Source organism: Plodia interpunctella, chromosome 4 (assembly GCF_027563975.2).
Source record: "Plodia interpunctella isolate USDA-ARS_2022_Savannah chromosome 4, ilPloInte3.2, whole genome shotgun sequence".
NCBI classification, from domain to species: domain Eukaryota; kingdom Metazoa; phylum Arthropoda; class Insecta; order Lepidoptera; family Pyralidae; genus Plodia; species Plodia interpunctella.
The window spans coordinates 355,394-380,346 of NC_071297.1; the positions used below are offsets into that span (position 1 = coordinate 355,394).

General features: G+C 33.9%; 1 long non-coding RNA gene across 2 annotated transcripts in view; it reads right to left on the minus strand.

Annotated features, from left to right (window-relative positions):
• Nucleotides 1-24,953, minus strand: part of LOC128669648 (uncharacterized) — a 291,537-nt gene that overhangs the window by 89,300 nt on the left and 177,284 nt on the right. For both annotated transcript variants that reach the window (XR_008404673.1, XR_008404672.1), the window contains exon 4: nucleotides 5,940-6,019. This is a non-coding gene — a long non-coding RNA (uncharacterized LOC128669648). The remainder of the gene's footprint in view (nucleotides 1-5,939; nucleotides 6,020-24,953) is intronic.

The following is a 24,953-nucleotide window of genomic DNA, read 5'->3' on the forward strand; positions in this document are numbered from 1 at the left end:
CCTGATGGTGCACCCAGGAACGGCTCCAGACGTGGGGACACCTCAATGGTTTACTGCTCGAATATGTTTTTTTTGCCACACATTGATGTAATAAATAAGATCTTTTTGACAACAATAAAAGCTTGTGTCAAAAATAACAAATTACAAAAAAACTTATTTAATTAAAAAAATATTACTTTCGCAAAAGAAAAAAACAAAGTAACTATTGTTATTTATAATCAGCCAGTACTAAACTAGGCATTGTGTGATAGATGTCCTGTGACGCGCGTGTGATAGAGTATACTATAGTAGAAGTTTAATATAGTATGAGAGCTCAAAGCGACCGGTCATCTGCAGAGTGTAAGCCAGCGCCACGTCAGCAAATATTTGCACAACTACCGCGGGCGAAGTTGACCGCCACAAGTCACAGGCGACAGCGGATATAGATATAATACAATACTTTTGTTAGAAAAGAAAAGAATTACTAATTATAAGATACAATACTTAATACAATACTTATAAGTTACAATACTTTTGTTAGAAAAGAAAAGAATTACTAATTATAAGATACAATACTTAATACAATACTTATAAGTTACAATACTTTTGTTAGAAAAGAAAAGAATTACTAATTATAAGATACAATACTTAATACAATACTTATAAGTTACAATACTTTTGTTAGAAAAGAAAAGAATTACTAATTATAAGATAAAAATGTATGAGTATTACGCAATCACTGTGGTCAAAGTTTGCTCTTAAGTCTCGTATATATATATAATTTAGTTATACTGTATCTGTTCAGACTGCAATTTTTAACACAACCACCTCATTTACGGCTTCTTTACAATACTCCTTCTTTTTGAATAAGAGAGTCTCGACTCGAGATAGTTATACCGTTTTTTGTGGAGTATTTTATCCAAGCTTATTTTAGGGCCGATCTGCCAACGTTGTTGAGTAATTTTGATCTCGCTTCAGTGCGCAGCTTGGTCCGCCGGCGGCCCTAGACCGAAGCGCTGCTCTATAACCCCGTGTCCTCTCAGGAGTCATTTGAAGCTTTTTGTGGAAACTCGGCCCGCTCTCCGCGCCCCACATTCCTCAATGGCGATTTTAGAAAAAGATCTTTAGTGATTGGTTGCGAAACTGACACTCTTTTCATCATAGACTTCTAGTAGATGGACCGGATAAACTGTAAATAATTTCATCAAAAGTCACAAATTTCAAAACTCCTCGTTGTCAAATTTCGACTCTTTATATCGAATCATCTCACAAATCATACGAATAAGTGAGTTAAAATTATGTAAATAAGTGATTACGCGACAACGATATTTCAGTCATGCGAGACAAAAGTCGTTTGTTATTTATACGAAAATCTAAAAAAGAACCACGGAAAATATCACATTGTGTGGATATCATAGACACCGTTTAACTGTTCAGTTCATCCGATTAGTTGGAACAGACATATTAATATAGGTCTACGTTGAGTGGCGGAGGAAGTGGCATTTAATAGTTATTTTACGAGCGAGTTCGCTTTTGATGATCGCGAGCACATTGTTTGAGTTTTTGTTGAAGAAAACGATTTGTATTTGTTAACGAGGAACTAATGTTAGTTTTATTTCAGCCGATTTACGACGAACCATCATCGGTTTGTTTGTGAAGATGTTGAGAGGTATAGATTGTTGTATTTTTTTTTACTGAATTGATTTTTTATTATTATTACTATTTTGATAATAGATCCTTCAAGACTGACCATTTCAGCACCACGCCCAAAACTTTATATGCCTATAACAAATTTTATTTATGGTTTCCAAAAATGCTCACAGGAACCAGAAAAAATGGAATTTAACACGTGTACAAAGTCACGAGCAAAAGTTAGTATATTACTGAGATATTGTACTAAACATAACAGAGATAGCAGCGCATTCAATTTAGTTCGAATGCAGCTGCGAAACTGAATGTTGAGTCTGAGATACTGCATTTAGCTGCGTTTGTTCAACATTTGCATATTAACTGCTACTTACGAGTTTAATTGCTTTTCCTGCTTCGGCTGCAGTTTATTTAATTTCGTTTCGTTAGTAGAATCAAATTAGAGCTTTCAATCGACAAATTAAAATGTATAGTAGTAGTATGTATAGTTCTTCTTGGTCCTTAAGTGTGCAGTTGGTTGTAGACATAGGGTAGGACTGTACTGTAAGCGTGCCATGGTTTTGGGAGAGGCACCTCATTGGCAACCAATATCAGACAACCACTGATCATGGTTTCTTTGTCAATTGCTTAATATAGATAATAAATTAATTTTTTCGACGTAGGTATATTGAAATATCAGATATGAAATTTTGTTTCGACGTACGGTCACCGAGCGACTTTTAGTTATGGTTTCTTTGCTTCGACTAAGACTAAAGAAAATCATGCTTTCATTTCTTTGGGAATGAAAACCTATAGGGTACTTCCCGTAGACCAAGAATTATGAAATTTGGCAAAAAGTTGGGGCATACCGTAATATAGATATAGAAAAAAACCCTGTAATAGTTACATTATAGAAAAACGTTATATTTGTACTATATTCCATACAAAATTAGTGCATTTTGCGATTTCACAAAGGAAACAAATCCTACAGGGTCTTTCCCGATGACCTAGAATCATGAAATTTGGGATAAAGTAAGGGCGGGCATACTATGCGGATATAGGAAAAAATCCAAAAATTACAACCATAGCATTCCTAAAGAGGGTTGACGTTAGGCAGGCGGTTATAAAATCATGTGCGGTCACCAATCACCTCGGTGCGCGATTCTAACTTGCACTTGATCGTTGTTTTATTTTTCCAAGCATTTTCATGTCATTGCGTCGAATTGTTAAAACATTTCGCTAACAAGCTGCGCGTCATCAACTCCCCTCTTTCATTGCTTTTTTATGGTCTCTTTATTTTTAGATAAAGTTTATTAAGTCGTTTACAGACGATGTTTCACTGTGGATATATTTTTTGTCCTGTATAATGTATTTTTAAATAAGAGCAAAAAGGAATATTTTATTTTTATTTCTACAGAGTATGACCCTCGGGGACGAGAAAGAAAATAAACGTGTGAGATGTAATCACTCCATAAAGCATTTCAAATGTCACGAAAAAGGAAAAATATCCCTTGAAATATGCATAGCCTGCCTTTTGAGACAGTCGCAATGAATTTATGTTTTTATTCGTAACACATTTTCAGCCAGAACTCTCAATTTACTTAAGTATAATTTGTTTGGTTCCAGTTATTTATTCAGTAATACGATATATTAAATTATCTTGTTGAGTACGAGTAATACAATTCTGTTGTGAGTATATAGCGTTGAAAATGATGAATGAAAATTGGATTTGTTAATTATTTATGGATATCTATGATTCTCTCTTATTTATTCATATATATGAAATTGTAAGTTCATTTATTTCCTTTTTGCATTTTTATGTTACTAGCCATCATGACAAAACATATCCATTAGATATAAAGTTCTTTTAGAGTACAAGGTCAATCAATACGCATTTGTTTTTAAACAAAAGCCAGTACGCTGTCTGTCTGTCCCTACGTATGCTTAGATCTTTAAAACTACGTACCTGATTTTGATGAACTTTTTTAATAGATAAAGTAATTCAAGAAGGTTTCGGTATAACATTTATTATGGCTTTACCCGAGTGAAGCCGCAACGGGCCGCTAATATATAATAAATATACTTCTCTAAGTTCCCATCACAAAGTGTACAAACAAGAGCTTCCTGAAATAACCCGTTCAGTGAGATAACGTCGAGCTGACCCGAGCAGTATTTGCTTCTACTTCTCTGAGCACTACAAGGGTTGTCAGCTTTCTACTTTTATATTCCCTTGGATAAGGGCTCATGAAGTGAATCAAAACGTGTTAGTATTCGATTTAGATGCATGTCCACAGTAAGCTAAAATTATAATTACTTTTGTTCCTTGCGTATTTAGTGTAATTAATTAGCGGCGGAGTTTTGTATAGTCAATGGCACTAATAAACGGGTTCACATCGTGGACAATATATAAAATCCCTTTCTTGTTTCTTACTCTGTACTCACTCATACACTTTGGAATTGCATAGATTCAAATTAAATACTCTATTTATAAATAACCGCTACCTCATTATGCTTTATAGGCAAAAAATCATAAGACAGAATATAAATTTAATTAGGTTTCCAAAAATATTTAAGACAGGCAACAGTTAATTGTGTCACCTTTCATAATTGTAACACGGCCTTGGAGTGGGCGGAGCTAGCGTTCACTTGGTCACGCGAGTAGTAATGAAATGGAAAATGTCCAAGTGCATAGAAAACGTTCCTTTTTGTAGCTTGTAGCTTGTGAGAAATAACTATAAATATAAAGATTGACGAGAAAAAGTGCCTGTGAAGGTCTAATTTCTGAATAAATGATTTGAATTTGAATTTGCTCAAAGGCGGATAAATTTACTACTCAAATAATGGTGTTCACTATATTCTTTCATCACAAAATGTTGGTTTATTATTTTGATGTAACTATGTTTTTGTTTAAGTTTTAATAACGATTAAAATACCTAGTAAATTACTTAAAAATAAAAATATTTTTAGAAACAAATATTTATAAAGTTTCAAATGAAAATCGCAATTATAATACAATTTAGCACATTGTGGCGGAGTGCCAATCAAAACTAGATAAGCAATTTAAAGAAAGTTACGAACAAACGTTAATTTATAAGCCACCCCCTCTTGCTATTCAAAGATCTTTTATAAATATATTTTTTCTCTAGCTATTTATACCCAACTGATCAACAGCTTCCCCTAATTTATTTCATACTTTATGATTTATAATGGTAAATATCTGCTACTCACGTGAATGTATGTGGCATTGGAGGCCGCGCGGGACATATCGCATGTTGTATTGAATGTAAATTACGTTACTACGACAGCCGCACGCACGGCTTAATTAAAACATTTGTTAATTTGTTGGCAGATGTTATATAAGACCCACTGAAATACTTTTGCGCTTGACATGTCGTACGTACTATAAAAATAATGGAATGAGGAATGAAAACATTTCGCATGTTTCTAATTTCGAAATTTTGCAATATTTATCTGTGGAATTTGTTATAAAAGGAACATGTTTTTGTTTTGCAGATGCATGCGAGTTATAGTTAAAAAATGACACAAACGATGATGTTCGTTGCAAGTCTCAGTATCACAGGACGTGCTCAGGATATTCTTAAAAAAGTAAAGCAAACGATATAAAAAGATAGAAAGGTTAAACAAGTTAAAGTGTCGTTGCCGGAGGCTGACGCCAGCGTTTGTAATTCTTTCAGATCTGATTATCATAAACTACACTGACACATAACTTTACCAATATCTAAAGATAGCATTTATTTATTAATATTATTTATTTATTACACTAGCCTATGCCTGCGGCTTCGTCCGCGTGTATTTCTCTGCGAAAGCGGAACAGACATGATTTTCATACGAACTTTCACCCCCTACTATTTGATTTGAGAAAAAAAGAAATCTTCAAACATTTTTTTTTCGAAAACTTGTGTTTTATTAGTAATTCGATAAAGTTATCAGAATGTTAACAAACTATATACCGGACCAAATGGAAAAAATGGCATTGTCCAGCAGTGGGCTCTTAATTCATACTAATATAATAAATGCCAAAGTCTATCTGTCTTCCTGTTCCGTTTTCACGGCTAAACCGCTGGAACGATTTTGATGAATTGAAAAAAATCTACACTTAGTTTGAAATTAACTATAATTTCAAACTTAGTGTAGATTTTTTTCAAAAATCAACCTCAATTGACTATAATGGGGAATGAAAGTTTGTGTTCCGCTTTCGCAGAATAACCCATGTGGGCGAAGCCGCGGGCACAAGCTAGTAAATAATAAGTAAAGTGTGAATGCAGCCTTGTTGTTTTCCTTTACTAAAAGCAAATATGGTTTAACTTACTTACCCTCGCTCTCATCAATGCGTTGTCCCGATTACTTCGTCAAGCACAGTGTCGTGGCCAGAACTCCGCTTAACCTCTCTCACCTATAACAATCGTAAATCGTATTCGTTATAACTTCGTAACGTTCGTAGTAACTTTTGTATACAAATTCTGGATATTTAAATTAAAATCTGACAGTAGTTGTGTTTGGAGAGTACTAGTACCTAACTTATTACGCTTCTCAATACTTTTTCTAACTAACATAAATTCGAATAAATTGAGAAGTAACAGATACAGATGCATTTGCAGTCCATTGCATATTCTTTGTTTTTCGGTCGCGTACCACGTGCTCCCGGAGCGGTCGTTAAGCAATATGTATCGCGGATAAATCTATCTAATGGTCGCTGGGGACCGCGGCTAGCACTGCTTCGCATATAAATGACGCATTGGATGTGAAACTAACACATTCGGAGGCACTGAGGAGGGATGGTTATGATTACCTCATGGAAGTTTCTAAAAGTCAAAACTCAATTAATATATTATAAAAATATTGGAAATATAACAAAAATATTTGAACGTAAACATAAACAGTAAAATATGAAATGAAAATATTTTAATTTTAAAAATGAAATTATGGCTTGAAACTATTGAGATTGTAATTAAATCTATAATTTCAAAATTTATAGTTGAATGTTTTATTATAAATTTACACCTCTTGTCCAAGCTTGTTTTATTATACTTTACTTGTATCACTCCATATAAACACTTATGGTTCATTGATCATAGTACCATGGCACATATTGAAGTTGCGGAATTGTAAGACAAACATAGACAAAATCGTTTACAATGGACAACTTATCAGTGATACTAATGACATTGCAAATATATTTAATAATTACTATACATTAATAAATAATGACAATTCTAATAATGACAATTCTAATAATGACAATTCTAATAATGACAATTCTGATAATGACAATAACAATAACTACAATAATGACAAAGAAACAGCACAATGTAAAATTAATCGTAATCATAACAGTATGTTTTTAATACCCATTGACAGCTACGAAATACAGAAAATTATCTTATCATTAAACAATACCCCATCAGCTGGCTATGATGACATTACAACAAATATATTAAAGAATTGTGCTCCTATTATTGCACCAGTACTTAGCCACATAGTAAATTTATCTTTTTCTGAAGGAGTATTTCCGGATCGTTTAAAGGTGTCTATTATAAAGCCTATTTTCAAAAAAGGTGACAAAAATTATATTGAAAATTATAGACAAATTGCTTTAATTTCTATTTTTTCAAAGGTATTTGAAAGGGCAATGCACATCCGTATATCATCCTTCCTTGACAGAAATAATATATTATGTCCAGAGCAAAACGGTTTCCAAAAGGGCAAATCAACTACTTTAGCAGCATTTAATCTAATAAATAAAGTAACGGAAAACATAAATATAAGAAACCCTACCGCTGTTACGCTATTTGACATGTCGAAAGCTTTCGACCTAGTCTGTCATGAAATACTTCTGAGCAAATGTGAGATCAATGGTATTCGGGGAAAACCACTAGATTGGCTGAGATCTTATTTATCAGGACGAATTCAGTATGTAGAAATTACAAAAATTGATGAAAATAACGAAGAAATTCGGTATAAATCACAAAACCAAATTAATAAACAAGGCGTGCCGCAGGGTAGTATACTAGGGCCACTACTCTTTCTAATCTATATTAACGATCTGCCTAACGTGACAGAACATGAATGCTCGCTGTTCGCAGATGATGTGGCTTTAGTAGTATCGTGCTCTAATAAAGAATCTTATAATAAGGACATAAACGAAGCTATATCAGACATTGCGAAATGGCTGAAAGCTAATAATCTTAAGGTTAATACATCTAAAACGAAGTATCTGCAATTCCATAATAGAGGTGGTAAAGGACAAACTTTAACTTTGACTATTAATAATGAAGCAATTGACGAAGTAGATCATGCAGTATTTCTCGAGATAACTATGGACAAGTGTTGTACATGGAAACAGCACATAGATAAAATTTGCTTAAAATTAAATCGTTTTGTGTATGTCTTAAGACGTCTTACTATGATAACTGACCAAAAAACAGCACTGCATGCCTACCACGGATATGTTGCTTCCAATCTACGATATGGAATTCTGTTGTGGGGTAATTCGGTAGATATACAGAGGCTCTTTCTTATCCAGAGGAAGTGTGTTAGAGCAATTTGTAACGTTCCTCCTCTCACCAGTTGCAAAACACTCTTTAAAGAACTTAAACTTCTGACTCTTTCTGGCCTATATATCTATGAAACTTGCGTCTTTGTTAAAAACAATATGCACCTGTTCAGGAAACGAGGCGATCATTGTAATAATAACTGCAGATATCCGAACCGCTTATTGTTGCCCGCTAGTAGATCTATGATATGTTCTAGAGGTTGTTATGCTATGTGTGCTAAAATATACAATAACGTTCCTGATGAACTTAAAGAACTACCTCTAAGATTGTTTAAAAGAAAATTCCAGGATTGGCTAATAGAAAAAAGTTTTTATAACATTAATGAATTCCTAGAACCAAATTACAATTAGTCATTCAATTTATTCAAATAATATAATTTAATTTTGCTGTTTGTATTGATTATTGACATTTATATATTTTTTTTTGTTTGACATATGTTACGCTTAGACATCAGTTCTACATCCTGAAAAATTAAAATCATATTTAAATTGACTTTGTAATTGTAAGTAATAACTTTGACTCATGTAATGCATATAAATAATTTTACTTTTTGCATGCCAGAAACGGCTAAGTGTGCGAACTAAAATTTATGTATTTCACCTCATGTACCACATTTAAGCAAATAAATTTCATTCATTCATTCATTCATTCATAAGTAAATTAAAAGCAGCGTTTAGCAAGTCGTGTGCTGTAAAACGTGATTAACGTCAACACAAGTATTTCAATTACTGGCTAGACCTACTTTCAGGTTAGCAATAAAAAGTAACTCCGCTGGATTTAGTACCACAAGGCACGTAACAAACGGAATGATTAATAACAAAGTAAAATTACACTGGAATCTATTTCTATCGTGTAATATAATTATCACTGATTTCTACTAAACTGCCTTATTTTAGTGCAGTTGTAAACTACAAATTAATATAGTACCACCATTAATATAGTACCACCTTCGGAATGCTATTGTAGCTTAACAGCTGAAGGCAATGTATCCCCGGTAGTCGCCTCGTACGACATCCACGGGAGGATATAGAGGTCATATTCTAGGGCGGAACCACGAGCCACTAAATTGTTTATCAATACTCTATTGTTTGAATTTTATCATCTTTTTCATATAGTAAAATTTAGAAGAATTGGCACGAATTATTTTTTGTACTTAAATAAATAAATTACCCTGTCAATCACCCGCACGACTAAATTTCCAGCTTCCCATTACGTATCGCTCTAGCGCAGGTTCAGCTCGTATTCACCGGGGCGCGGGGCAAAGAGTTCAGACGAACCACTTCATAAATCAGCCGCGTAATAAACGTCACGATAAATGTATATTTGTCGCGAGCATCAGAGCGGGCAGGGACGGGATTAGGCAAATGTAGAGAGACAAATCGCGTGGTGTCAGTGTGCAATTAAGAGTAAAGGATTCTCGCAAACAACATTGGTGCAATTTTGAAAATTACGCGAAGTGAAAATACTAAAAAGTTTTGTTTTATTTTATTTATGGGTTCTGTACCTTAAAAGGTAAAAACGGTTATTAGATCACTGCATTATCCGGTTGTCTGTCCATCTGTCACGATCCTTTTTCTCAGTGACGCTTAAAGGTATTAATACCTTTACCTAGAGTTTCTGAGAAAAGGATCTTGAACAAAACCTCAGCTGGTCCAGGTCTCATTTAACATTGACAAATCTTTCATTTGACCGCATTAATGGTAATTACTTAACGACATAAAATCCTTTACATTGCCTTATCTTTGCAGGTATCTTTAAACACAAGTCTAAGAATAAGTAATTAATGATTTTGAAAGAATTAAAAAGGATGAAAATTAAAGAATTAATGAAATTCAGTTAAAGGCTAAACAAAAGAAGGTTTCCAAACCGCGGATCTTTTATTATTTTTGGAAAAAGTATATCCTTTGCTATAATATCTACTCTACCACAAGATATGTACGTTTTGTAAGGGTAAGTTTCCGAATTAGGGAAAAACTGGCACAACTTACTTGATTGATGATGAGATGGGAAAGTAATTTGGTGATTCTTGCGGCGCTAATCTTCGGCGCGACAAGTTTACACATTTTTAGATATTTACATTTTTTAATTGGCCTAACCACGCAGACAACGCCCAGTTTTTTTTAAGATTCTACGATAGATTCTAGATAAGTTAAAATATTATTCAAAAGCCGCTCCGATTCCGTAAAATTAGATTTTTGTTATGTACTTACTTTAAACACGTGTATTGTATTCGGATATTTTACAATATTTTAGCCCTAAGTATTTTTTTTGGCAAATTTTATGATTCTACTATATTTATATATTTTTAGATTTGAAAACCAACGTGAAAAGTGTTGCTGAAAAGTTAAATATTTGCATTAGGTTTATGTAAAAATACGAAAATTGGAAAGAGTGCATGAAATTTGACCGCCCGTGGTAGTTGTGTGGAAGCTCACAAATATTTACCTGTGCATTCGCTTTTGTGCCTTTGTTTTAGATTTCAGCTAAATTTGTAGATTTAAATATTTAAAACTACACGGTGCCTGCAACCTGCGGCTTTAGGTAAACTTGAACACAATAGATGTAAAAACTCTTTCTCAATCGCCACTTATCAACTAGTATATGTGCTTTAAGACGGAATCCCTCGATTGCGAGGGATCGAAACAATACACATGATTTACAAACAATTGGTATCGGTAGTGCCGCTGGGACACTAGAGTTTATTTATTTATTTAAACCTTATTGCACAATAATGCAATTAGTAAAAGTGCAATAGGTAGACTTAATGCTAAACGCATTAACTAATAATTAACCTTTTCTGTAATATAGAGAATGCTAAGCAAGTGCAAAATGTAGTTATAGAAATACTTAAATATAAAGTACATTATCTCATATACATTATATATGCGCAAAACTGAAAGAAAACTTTTTATTCACTTAAGACTCCAACAAGTACAATTTGTACACAAGAGACTTAAGGCTTAAGTAACAGAAATACGAGACTTTCACAAAGAGAAAACATTAAAAAAGTTATTGTTTAGCTAAATTTTTGTTTCTTTCATTTGCATTCGCCCCAAAAATGGTAAAAAACTCAGGCTTCAGTCCGCCTTGTACAAATTTTTGTTATTAAGTTAAATATACAATCAAATATACACTATGATACGGGCTCATGCTCATACACGAACACAGACCACATGCAATACTGAGGCACAGACTGTCATTACATGCTGATCGGCCACACTGGAGGTGCGGCACCTCTTTACCCTTGCGACTATAGCAATTATATATCTAGGCATAAAAACACAAATAAATAAAGATGTCCTTAATTTAAAGTTTACTGTGTGACAGAGATTCCACCAATGCATACCAATGGCAATAATTTGTTGTTATATAAACAAAATCTGAAAGACATTACGATGAGAGTAAGAAAGAAAATCCGAAACCGAAACAAAATTACGACAAACGATGTTCATTATAAAATGAATTTGTATGACACAGTAACGACAATCAAGCGAGTACTATATGAAAATAACAAAGTTTGGAGAGTTGTAGGCGAATTGCAAGTTTGGACAAAAAGAGTACAGATTTTCGCTAATGCTACTGTTATCACGTATATTTCGTCGTGTACCCAATGAGCGTAAGCAACGATTTGTCCGGAAACCATTTAAGGCTCTATTGCAGTAAGAATTAAATCAAAAATCGTGTGATTATTATGGTTTATTAAATTTGTATGCTCACGCGTAGTTCCCACTACATTCAGAACGCGTGTTTTGCACAAATGGATATAATCTAATGATTCACATATTTCTATTACTTTTTTGTTAAGTCTACATCTAAATTCATAGCACAACCACGTTTCATAAATGTTCCACCTTTTATTTTCGAGTTAGGCGAGTTGCAAAGTTAACGTCCAGGTTGATCAGAGCAACCCACTCTTTATTCTCTTCAATCAAAACTATGTTTTTCGAGTATTTCCAAATTATTTTTTTTTATGTGTGCTCTCTTTTTTATGTATTTGTGTTAGTTTATCGTGTTGTGTTGTCTTTAAAAATAAATGTTCTATCAATTTGTTTTGTAGTTAATGCATTAAATGCATATGTTTTGTCGTAATTGGAGCTGGTCTCTCGTATATTGATGCCACTGCGTCGAGTAGCAAGTTAACGAGCTATCAGATTTTAAATGAAATTACGATTGCTATCGCCGATCGAACATATTATTTCCCGCAATAAAACGCTTAGGAGCCGCATTTAGCCGACATCACATAAAGCTGGGTGTTAGTTTTGTCGCGTCAAACGACAGTCATAGTTCACACGCGAACTGACCATCAGCGGTTTCCTAGAACAAACTTTGATAATTTAATACGAATGGTTATAAAGCCAAATATGATGTACAGAGAAATATCTTCCGTTACATTTTAGTCATTAAGTATTTTAAAGCAGTTTAACCAAAAAAGCTTAATCGTTTTATAAAGGAACTGTTAATGTTTGCATTGATTTTTTGCGAAATACTAACATATATTGAAAATATATATAGTTTTATGACCTGATTATTTCCAGTCATAAAATACTGTTGCAAAAATATTTAATAAATCAATAAAAAAAATATATTTTACTCATTTTTGGTCACTGAGTAACCTTCTTAAACCCCGCCGCCCGAGGAAAGTTATACTTGAACGTGTCTGCGTGTGTCTATCCGTGGCATATAGCAGTCAAACAGCTTTTGATCAAGTTTTTTTTTAATTTGAAAGAGGATGTTAGAGATATTTGGAAAACGTGCATTTAGCTATTTAGAAACCGTTACCACATTTCTAGCAGAGGGGACAAAGCAAGCATTTTCGGGGGTTCCTTAAATTTTAATTTAATTTGTATTCCATATCCTTTACATAATATAAAACAAAGTCCTCTGTCGCGTCTGTGTGTCTCACGGATTTGCACAACTAGATAGTGCGATACCTGAGCAAGGTATAGGTATAATTTATTATGTATTTGCGAAGCCAGCGCGGGCCGCTGATTACAAAAATAAATCACAGATTAAAAAAAAACGTATGTTAACAACAGCTGTATATAAATCCCAAACAACGAATTTTTCAAATTATTTCAAAAACTCGTGCCGGATTTTTGGGTCATTCCACAGTCATCAGTTGCGCGCCAGCCGAGCGTTCAAACAGGCCAGATGTGACGTCAAAAGCTGCTTCATTCCATCCCAAATACAACCTTTTGTGGACACAATAAAGCTTTTATTTGTATGGTGAAGGTTTGTGGGTATAAGGAACCTTTGTAAAACTCGCCCGCGGCGTCGCCTGTTTTTCGAAGCTTTGAAAGACGTTGTATTTTGAATGTTTTCTGTTTGTATCACACCATACTTAAATATGACATATTACTAAGCAATCTTATCAATCTATAACTTATCAATCTTACATTAAGTGAAATGAATTTAAAACTATAAAATATACGGCATACGATTTCTAACATCACTTGACATTTAAATAAAATACACTTAATTTAAACGTCATAGTCAAAATCAAAGAAAAAAGCTTTAATTCCTTAATGTTTGAGTAAGTAGTTTCTGAATACCTCAAATACAGAAAAAAACTTTGTTATGTAGACCCATCCAACTGAAAAAGAAGTTTCACATTGTGTTACAGCACAAAGTTCCGTAATTACCTACTTAAGGTAAATATCTGCAAAATAAGTTAACTTGACTGCGGTGGAAACTGAACAAGGGTTCGGAAAAACATGTTAATTCACGTGAAGCTGGAAGTTTTAGAAATCAACAAATAATTTTCGGTTGAAAGTTGATAACAATGTTAGAGGTTTTCTTGCTGAAACAAAAATTATACAAGAATAGTATACAAATTTTCCCGAATACATTATTTTGAGGGGTGTCATCGTATGGTATATCGTACGGGGGAGAAGGTACTGTGGGATAAAAAGTCTGCACAGCTGATAGGTATTATCATCATTCCCAAATTTAATGTTGACGTATTTTTTCAGAAAATCTCAGTTGAATTTTCAACCTAACCCGAGGTTTCGGAGCGTTACAGCCGTGTATAAAACCGGAAGCATGCAAGAGTGAGAGATATTGAAGCAAATTATCAAGAGTGTCAAGTGGACCATGGGTTCAGCCAAAGAAAACACTGCAACTAAAAAAGCTAGGGTTGTTCCAACAAAATGTATTTAGTGTTAAAATGTATCGCACACAGCTATGCGAGTGCGGCCTATCCGAGCCGGAAATGAAAGTTGCCTGACTGTCGTTGCATATTTTTATTTAATCAAAAGTGCCACGCTTCCAGGTTTGTTCCGCAGCTGCCAGTTGATGTTCTATTATTTCACTAGTATACACACTTCTATTGAGTGAATAGACTAAAAATCTAACTATAAATCTAACTCCTTTTGGATTAGACTAGGTTCAATAAATTCTCGAATGGTTAGTTTTTAAAGTATGCTTTTATTTACATATTTTTTTATTAATAAGCATTTTTCATGGTTTTCTATACACAACCGTTCATGTTATGTAGCACAAATAATTAAAATATATCTAATATTGAAATTAAAGTTAATCGGCATTTGTTTTGTATAGGCCCAGATTACGTGTGACTGAATAATTAATTTCCAAACTTACATTCTACATTCTGTTATATCTATATGGATGTGCATTAATTGAAATGGTTTAGTATTATTTTATAAACCCTTTGAATTTGTCTACAGACCGTATAACAATTAAACTTCTATTGTGTCTCGTTAGTGTAGTAGTTGTGCAGTATTGTCAGTGAAATTGTTAAAAGAGATGACTTTGTTTTAAATAAATAGTTCATCTCTTTCCAAAGCTCACATACAAGACGTCTTGAAGCCGTTGAGGGAAATGTAATCTAGTGGTAGTTTTCAATCAGGCGATCCAATCGCTCGCGACTCGTATCGCGATCTGCGGCGTGCGCCTGACACGCAATCACAGCACATAACATGGTGGACGTTTTGACAGTGTAGAAAATATCAATTGTATATTATGTTAAGTTGTGTAAATGGTTTTAATACTTTAATAATCAAAATTTCCCTTATCATGAAGAAACGAGTAAAACTCATCATAAGCATACGTTAAAACAATTATGTATCAAGGTAAATCTTCTGACGTCAAAATGGAATGAGTTGAACGTCAAAACGAGCAGTATACAAAATCAAATTATATCATATATTTTAAATCAAATAATATTAGCATGTAAGGTTACTGAATTACTTTGACAACTATAATCATAGTGGCTAAATTTATTTTCTAGAACATTGATGTTCCACGGTACATCGTTACAGTTTCTTATTTCCACTCAGACTCTGGCTGTCGTTTCAGTTACAAAATGGCGGCGCCTGTCAGAGACACAAAATCAGACTCCCGCGGGATACTGCAAGGGACGGTTACATTGCGTTGTCACTAACAGTAGGGTTAGCATAAGATTGTGCAATATCGCGATCGTATTGAAAATTTATAGTTCCTTTTACGTAGGATGGAGAGAGGTGTTATTAATTTATAAATCCGACGCTAGCGATACCGACCACTGAACCGTTGGCCAGAGTGATAAGATAACGTTCTCGCAAAAATCGCATGCAATTCCATGAGTATGTAGGATGCAATCTCCTTCAAAAATGATCTTTTTTTCACTATTGAATACAATTGAAATTATTTATATTTTATAGTGTTTTTGTAAATAAACACTGTGCGCTATAATTTTTTTATAATATACATTTTTTAAAATATTTTATGGATTATACGAATATACGATAATTTTATTGTGAGTTTGACAAGTAACACTAACAAACTATCGGAACTAACTAACTAACTAACAAACAAGGAAATATAAAACAGCAATCAAAGGAAATCAGAGTAGTCCCGAGGCACCAAATCAGTAATTTGCTGACAAAGTGAGGGCTCAGAGGTGGACTGCGGCTGCAAGTGCATTGACTGCAGGCGGGCATTCTACCTGAACTATGTTTTTACTGTTTTTTGTGTGATTACCTTCGTATGTACATAGCTTTGACTGTTAGTAAGCAGCCTCAAATCAAAATTAGATAAGATAATATATTTTTTTTACGCTGATCAGGCATCAGCAGATCAAATCCAATAACGAAAATTATATAATAAAAAAATATATAATTTTTATTATATAATTTTGCGATCACGTCACCACGATCTATATAACTATATCGTCATATGATCAGTTGGAGCAGATTTAAAGTTGCAGTACTTTTTAAAATGTTTTAGTAAACATTTTAGTAATTAAATACACAAAATTTATGTCTTCCATGATGAAATCACAGGCTTGATAATATGTATGTATGTAATAACACATTTAATCTATTCAAATAGACTAAAGCATAAATTATATTAATCAAAAATAGGTAAAGTATGTACCTATATTTTACATGTATAAATGCAGTTTCGCATTAAATATGCAGCTGCATCAAGTGTCTGGTGAGGTAGTTTGATGAGAATAAAAACAACGTGTCCTGATTGAAGTTTTAACAATTTTTAATTTTTTTTAATTTTTAATTTATTGTAGCGTACTTCCTTTTTTCATCTTCGTAAAGAGAGCTCAAGTACCTATACGTAACTCGTGAGATTTTATTTTCAAATGAAACATCACACAACAAACAAACACACGAAAGTAATAGTGACTTTATAGACCTTTGATAAAAGAATAATATGTAATCGACGCTTTGAATATGTAATATGTTAGTGTTAAATCCCGTTTATATAATTACTTTCGTTGGGAGATCTTTTGTGCAAATTAAATTCGGTTCTATTCTCCTAGTAGGTACTACACCGCTCGCGATATGAGATGAGTTTTCACAATTATGAAGCGTGCTGACCCAGATACAACTCTGAAACGCACGGGGTTATTTTCATGTCTGTTTATTTTTAATCTATGTCGATTTTTCAAAGTACCATTTTTGTTTTGTTCTCTGTTGACGTGCTATCCTGCCAGTATTTACCTTGTATGTTTTTGATTTTATAGGTTTTTTATTTTTAGTATTTTTTGTGCATTACTGATACATTGTGCTGGCCTTGACGCAAAAAGGCAAACCCAAGAACAGCTGGCTTGAGGTCGCCAAGGATGATGTCGTCACGCGTGCCAAAGGTCTGTCAAATATGTATGCTGGCGACTGTACGAAGTAGAGACGAAAATGTACGGAAACGCTCATATGATACTTAGGAGGAAGTTCTTATAAAAGAACTGAAAAATTTTGGACAAAGAATAAATGCTCCTATTTTTCGATGTTGTCTCACTACCTTTAGACAGTAGTCTGCGATCTATTAAGATCGCTGCTCCTCATTAAATATTTTCCATCAATAAATGTTGTAAAAACTTGTTTGTACAATAAATGTTGTAAAAACTACTTGTCGTATAAATAAGTACCTCTTGTTTCTGAGCAAACAAAATTAATCAGTTTTAAAATTAATTATATCACACGCACTTTTTCATACAAATTTACAAAATGTTTAATTATTTTTTAAATATATCTTCTCTCTAACTTGACAAAGAGATATAAATAATAAATAAATATAAATATTAGGACAAATCACACAGATTGAGCTAGGCCCATAGTAAGTTCGAGATTTGTGTTATGGGATACTAACTCAACGATACTATATTTTTATAACATATACATATATAGATAAACATCCAAGACCCGGGCCAATCAGAAAAAGATCATTTTCCATCATGACCCGACCGAGGATCGAACCCGGGACCTCTCGGTTCAGTGGCAAGAACTTTACCACTGCGCCACCGAGGTTGTCAAGATGAATTACTTTGTAAGCATACATTTTTCTAGTTGTAATAAGTTTCGCTTGTCAGATATTATATATTTCGTTCGTGAACTATCGACGTCGTTCCAAATAAGACTCGCTTATAAAATATTCGCGCTCTGGGCTCGTCTCGAATGTTTTGACAGACACATATCACTATAATGAAAGAATAATTTTGGCGCGCCCGGCACGAGCAAATATTTGACAGGCCACACGTTAGAGGTTACAGATAATCTCTCTAACGAGAACTCTGAAGGCCTATTTTCTTAATAAATATAATGTACAAACCAATAAAGCAAAAAAGTGCGAAATTGTTTTCATAGATCATTTGTTTAAACTATTTGTAATATTTTGGAATATAATAACTTACTTATAATTAGGAGCAAGCCGTGTGTCTTGAAAAATAAGAGCTGCGAACAAACCTTACGGCTAAAAACATTTATTTTAATTCTTCTATCTAAAAACAATTTTTTATGCTATGTAATGGTTTAGCTTCATTTCTCGGAAGTAAGTAATTCAAAAATTAATATCAACCAAGTCAACAAATAAAGTAAATATGAGTAAATTTTCTCGACGAAATAAATACACATATAAATAAATATTTAAAATGATGTTTGAAGCTCTATGGCTAAACAATAAAAATGTTTCTTAATTCATTGATCAGTTTTCGATTATTTTTAAAACAAACAAGTCATTAACATGGAAGATAATGAAATAACAAAGTAAACAGTATAAATATTTTACATAAAATATTGTACTTTTTAAAAGGTTTTTCAACGGTAATGACAATTATGCAATGTGTCCGCGTCCGCGCGGAGATCGCTGGGACACCGGCATGACGACGTTGTTTACTCTGATTATTATGTGCATACTATTATACAGGTACTATAATTGTTTTCCGAAGCCGACAAAATTATTGAACATATTGCCATAAATAAACATATACTTTTTTTTCCAATATTGTATTGTAAGTCTTTATCTCTTACGGGGTAGACAGAGCCAAGAATTGCGAAACTAGATGGCCACGGTTAGCTATTCGGTGAATTTTATTTTACACTATTGAGCAAGCAAACATGGGCATTGGCATGCGGCCCACTTGATGGTAAGTGGTCACCGCAGCTTTTGGACGCCTGTATCACCAGAGCTGGATCACCATGCCTGTGTCACACGCGCGATGTCGGCTTTGAATACATTGAGATTAAATAGTGATGAAAATGTCTAGCAAGATTTTTCAGTAAACCCATGCAGTTAACCTTTTCGCAACAGTTACATACAACACTTATGTAAAGAGCCAATAAAAATGTTGTAATTAATTTTATCCCAAAAAAAATAATCGTTGAAACACACAATACAGAGGAATAATGAATAAATCAGAGCTTTGTATTAAACCGTGTAAAAACCAAACCTATTTCATCCCCAAAATAGCAAAAATAATGTTTATTTCTACACCATAAAGTTCAAATTTCGATGACTATCGGCGGGAAAGTATAAGTATAAATCTCTGTCAATGAATTGTCCGGTTATTAACCGAAGGGTTAATTGAGAACCTCTGTGTAGACCTACTGCCCGGGGACGCCATTTAAATGTACATTGCAGGGCGCAGTAAATAAGCAGGCTTTTATTATTGGGAGGAACTTGTGGGCTCATATGGAAGGAACATAATTAATTTTATTTATTATCGTTTATTTAAAATTGTGGTTTTTATTACCGAGAATCGTGGTCATTATAATAAATTATTCATATTTTTTGCAGTACCAGTACATACAAAGTATTCTTTACAGTTTTGAGAAGAGAATTATTCTTTATCTTATTGCTAACACTGGTTTATTTTTTTAAAGTCGCCTAGAGGGACGAAAAGATAAAGGTTTTCAATTTCATCTCTCTTTTTATATTATGGGATTAAGTACATCACTCGTATTGTTTACTTGATAATGTATTTCATCCCAAAATATTTCTGACCAAGACTCGATGTCCGGTGGTTATGTTACGAATATGATACTAATACAGTAACAAACTTGCTACGAACAGTTCCTAGCAAGGTGTACGCCGTAGCTTCGTAGCATCTACGTCGTAGCACTGCTACGAGTTGATGATGTTATCATCTACGAGCAGGCACGATTATAAGTACGCGGTATTTTTTCGTAGTTTCACGATTATTGACACTGATCACAACTTGTAATTGACTCTGGAGAAGAGGCTGCGGTGAAGTTCCTTGCGCCGCTTCTTCCTCATCTGCGCTTTGGAGGACGGTAGTAGACTTAATTTGAAGTAAATTTTTGACGTTATTAAGAATATCATTCTGAGTTGAATAAAGATAAAGACGTATGGTTCTATACAGAACCACTTTATTCAGATACCTGAATAAACAATATTTCCTGGAAAATCGAACCACATCATCACACTATAATCATCTGCGACTCTTCCGTAATAATGTTGCATTCAAAATTGCGGTAAAATAATATTGCACTGCATTAATTTGGACTCCACACGATGCTATGTTTCGCATATTATGTTATGTTATTAATTTATCCCTTGGGAACTCTCCGTTTATGTGAAGCTCTAACATGATTATGACGTAAGTTAATTAAATTCGGGAATTACTTAGAATAACACTTTATTACGATTTTGTTGTGTTGAATGAATATTCATTTATATTTGAGAATATTCATTTAATTTCATTTCTCTGTATGAGTGGGTTGCATTCACACAGAGATGGTTCTCAAAGCGTTTCGACCGCTGCGGCCACGCTGTCATTACTATTAGTCAATTTTCTTATGGAAGGAATCATTTCCAAAATCAATCATTCATAAAATTGACAATACCACAGTAAATAATACAAAAGTCGGATAGTACAACTATTTATGTCTCTGTTATATTTGAAAAATTGTATTGAAAGCGCGGCCGCAGCGGCGACGCTCTGAGATGGTTCTCAGAGCGTCGGAAGCGCGAAGAAAAATGCAAAGTACTTTGCATTCAAACTTGACTTGTGCAACCCATTCTTACAGATATACTAAAATACTAAGAAAAACATATTTTTCGACAAGTTTAACAATTAACTTGTCCACTCTGACGACTGTGATATTATAATGTTATAAAAAATAATAGCTGTAAAACTAAACGTTTTTTTACCATGTGCCAGGTTTGCTCGATAAAACATCAACATATTCACAACTTGCACGTAGTTCTATCGCGTAATATTTCACCGTCAATTCCCTTCGGAACTTTAACCTAAAAACGTCTATTCTAGACAACGTGTTTGTACATTGTATCACCTCACAGACCTACATCATTCTAGACACTGTACACGTACTACAAATGTCGTTAATATAAGTTTTTCATAATAATCCTTAATCATTACATTAGTTTAGTTATCGTTCCAAGTAAACATCATAGAATTGTACGAGTTGAAGTCGAGTTCCGTAGTATTCCGTACTTACAACAGCTCAAAAAATCCAAGTAAATGATTGTTACTTTAAACTGATTTCAATTTTTTTTATATATATTCTTTCTATACCACCTTACTAAGGCTCCATCACGCAAATAATTGACGTCGGTAGAAAGTCTGCGAAACTGAAGTGGGATTGGGCGGGTCATGTGAGCCGCATGGCGCCGGAAAGATGGGCCAGAAGAGTGACTACCTGGGTCTCGACTGACGGGAAAAAATCGCAAGGCAAGCCGAAGTTGCGATGGTCCGACGAACTGTCGGCTTTCGATAAGGATTGGCAACCACTGGCGAGGAATAGAAGTGGTTGGAAACCAAGAGGGGAGGCTTTTGCCCAGCAGTGGGACCTGAAAGCTACATAAAAAGAATAAAAGAATATACATTCTTTCTACATAATCACGAAAATATGTTGGACTAAAGAGAAAGCACATTTGAAACGATGCAAAGTCTAGTCGTACGCTTGTCTTTGGTCCAGCTATTACTGTGATCGATGAGCGCTGCTCGCTTTATGCAACACTACAAGTCGATGGAGAGATAACGAGTATAGTCAACGATATCTTACAGCCATTATAGACGGTGGTTCCGCCCTAGAATACAACCACTCCATATCCTCCACTGGATGTTGTTAAGAGGCACATAGCTATGGCAACTGACAGGTAACCACCGTATTCCCGGAATGGGAAGAATGGGATCAAACGTCAGGAATGGGATCGCTCATAAAATTAGAGAAAAATATGTTTTAAGCGGACTTGGGCTTCGGGCGCCACAGCTATGAATGCAACCGGGAACACGCGAAGATGAGAGACCTCACAGCTATTGTGAGGATACAAAGTTTGTAAGTACATGTTCCGATTTTATCTTTGTTTTGTTTTTTCATTGTTAATGACTTCATTACACTAGTAATAAGCTGTTATAATAAGTTTTCATTAACAATTATATCTGGTTGTTTAAATTATTTAACTTTTAATTTAATATTGTTAATAAAATATTTGTGTAATTAGAAATAATTTGATAATGTATTAATATACTCCTATTATTCCTTAAATCCTGATAAATACAAATATCTGGAGGTATTTAGACAGTAATTATTTATCATTAGTATTCATGAAATAAAAAAAGTTTTATGAAAAAGTTAATAACTAGTATTAACAAAATGATGATTTATAATAATATTATTATTATTTATTATTATATACATGTTTTTCTCCCTTTTCAAGGGATTTTAATACTTTGACGGGATTTCAGCCACGCAAAAATATTATTCTAGTGAAAGGATTTTCCGGACGATCCTGCAAGTATTTAGAATTGCAGCTTTTTGAAGGGGGTGAGAGGATGAATATTCAGAGTTTTTAAGCTCTTGCGGAGAGTTTTGGGAATGACACCTGTGGAAGATATGATGATCTCTACTCTCCACTGCGTTTTGAGTTCAATGGCGAGATCAGTATATTTGCTAAGTTTTTCTGTATGTGTAGCTGTAAGATTATGGGTGTTCGGTACGGCGATGTCGATTAGGTAAACTGCTTTTTGGTGCTTATCATGGAATGTAATATCAGGTCTATTGTTGTGGATCGTCTTATCTTATTATTATTGTGATTTACTTTGCCTTAGTTTCATGCACACTTCTGTTATAGGTTAGGCTGGTACGGGCATATTTTAAGAAGAGATGAAAATCACGTCACTTAAAGGGCATGAAAGATGGAAGTAAAGGGTTCCAGGAATAGAGGAAGACCTAAGAAGAAATGGATGGAGTGTGTCAAGGATAGTATGAACAGGAAAGGAGTATCAATGGATATGGCAAATGACAGAACAAAATGGAAGGAACTTACATACTGTGGCGACCCCACATGAGTGTGATAAGATCAAGAAGAAGTTTCATGCACACTGCAAATCACGTAATAAATGGATGGAAATTCATAACGCGGTAATCTTGCCAGAACCGAGCCACTGCGATAGCTTCTTCAGAAGCTGCCATCAAGTCAGTCATTAAAGAAATATTTAGTATCTAATAGAGCGATTGTAGATTTGCACGACAAGCAAAGAAGAGGCTATTTATGATAGTATTATAAGAGTATAATAAGAAATATATTTATTTACGAAATTTAATTGTACAGACAAATGTAACGATACCTAAACACACAGAAGATGCTAATCAGACTGAAAAAGTATATTTTCTATAGTGTAGCTGAACTACTATGACTATTCTTCAGGTGTTCCAAATCTCGGTTTTTATACATCAACAGAAAATTCTCATCAGACGGAACAACTTTTATTAGAGCGTCATTTCTGTATTTCGATCCTACATGGTTTCGATCATGTTATTCGCAATGTGTCCCGCTCCGTCTCCCACTCCCGCTTTCTGCAACGCGCGCCGTCCCATTCAAAACTAAAATATAACAAAATTAAGTTGAAAAGAGGTAACAAACCTTCTAATTATATCTATATCAGACTTTCATCGATAAAAAAATTGTTTATATTCGGTTTACACCTTTCTACAAAATTTTAAAGTAAATCGGCTCCGTGGATTGTTATTTTAATTTTCCTACAGGACCCTCCTCATTTTCCGGGTTGAAATGTTTATAAGATGTTAACTCGGGATTCCAAGGTATTTTTGATTCATTATCAGTTTTTCAATTATCCTACGGGAACCTGACCATTTACCGGGATGAAATGTACCTAAGATGTTAGCCCGGTATATAAGGTACCTACATACCAAATTTCAAGCAAATTGATCCAGTAGATTTCGAGTGATCCGCGTTCAGACAGACAGACAAAAATTTCCAAAACTATATTTTCGTCATCTGTAACAATAACTAAGTATATTCTATGAAGAATTTAAAAAAGAGTCGAATGTACAAATTTGGCCTTTCTTCAATTTTATTATATGTGTACCGGGAGCAAGGTTATCATGCTCGACCGCCACAAAGGAAAGATCTTCCCGCCAGGCTAGGTGTTGCGCCTGCGTCGAGTCGTGGATCACTTGTTTGGCTTGTTATTCGTTGCGTTTGGTCGGTTTTTTACATTTGCGCCGTTATGCACGGCGTAGTAGATGTCGCCACATATGTATTAAAGACAAGGTTTCACACTTTGTGAATACATGTCAAATTAAAATGTATCGACACGGATTCTCCATATTAGCTAAATGTACCGCTGCAATTCAGTAATAGTGCTATCGTTAGTTACTTTATTTTTTGGACATTTTAATTTATTCAAAATTAACTCTGGCAAATGTTCAGATTCGAATGAATGAGTCTTGAAAAAAGAGCAGTTTTAACTTAAAATATGTAAACAACAAAAATAAAACTATATTGATGTTATAAAAATTTCGTATCTAAAGAGCTTAGCTTCACCTGACCATAAAAATTGAAGTACAACATATTTGAATATTTTCTGATAGAAAATTTTAAAAATACAAAAAAATATTAGTCTCTCTATAGAAGAGAGAGACGAACTAATATTTAACTGGATTATATTTTTATTCGTTATAGTTTATACAATAATTTTAGAAGAACGCGTTTGGGTGAAAAGGAAGAAAAATTTAGTTCATTATCAAATGAAAA